Genomic DNA, 202 nt, shown 5'->3' with positions numbered 1-202 from the left:
TCAGTAAGAACTGCAGGGACTCATCTGGTCTCAGTAAGAACTGCAGGGACTCATCTGGTCTCAGAAAGAATTGCAGGGACTCATCTGGTCTCAGTAAGAACTGCAGGGACTCATCTGGTCTCAGTAAGAACTGCAGGGACTCATCTGGTCTCAGAAAGAACTGCAGGGACTCATCTGGTCTCAGTAAGAACTGCAGGGACTC

Source organism: Nematolebias whitei, chromosome 16 (genome assembly GCF_014905685.2).
Source record: "Nematolebias whitei isolate Nwh7 chromosome 16, NemWhi1, whole genome shotgun sequence".
In the NCBI taxonomy this organism is placed as follows: Eukaryota; Metazoa; Chordata; class Actinopteri; order Cyprinodontiformes; family Rivulidae; genus Nematolebias; species Nematolebias whitei.
This window is presented reverse-complemented; position numbering follows the sequence as displayed.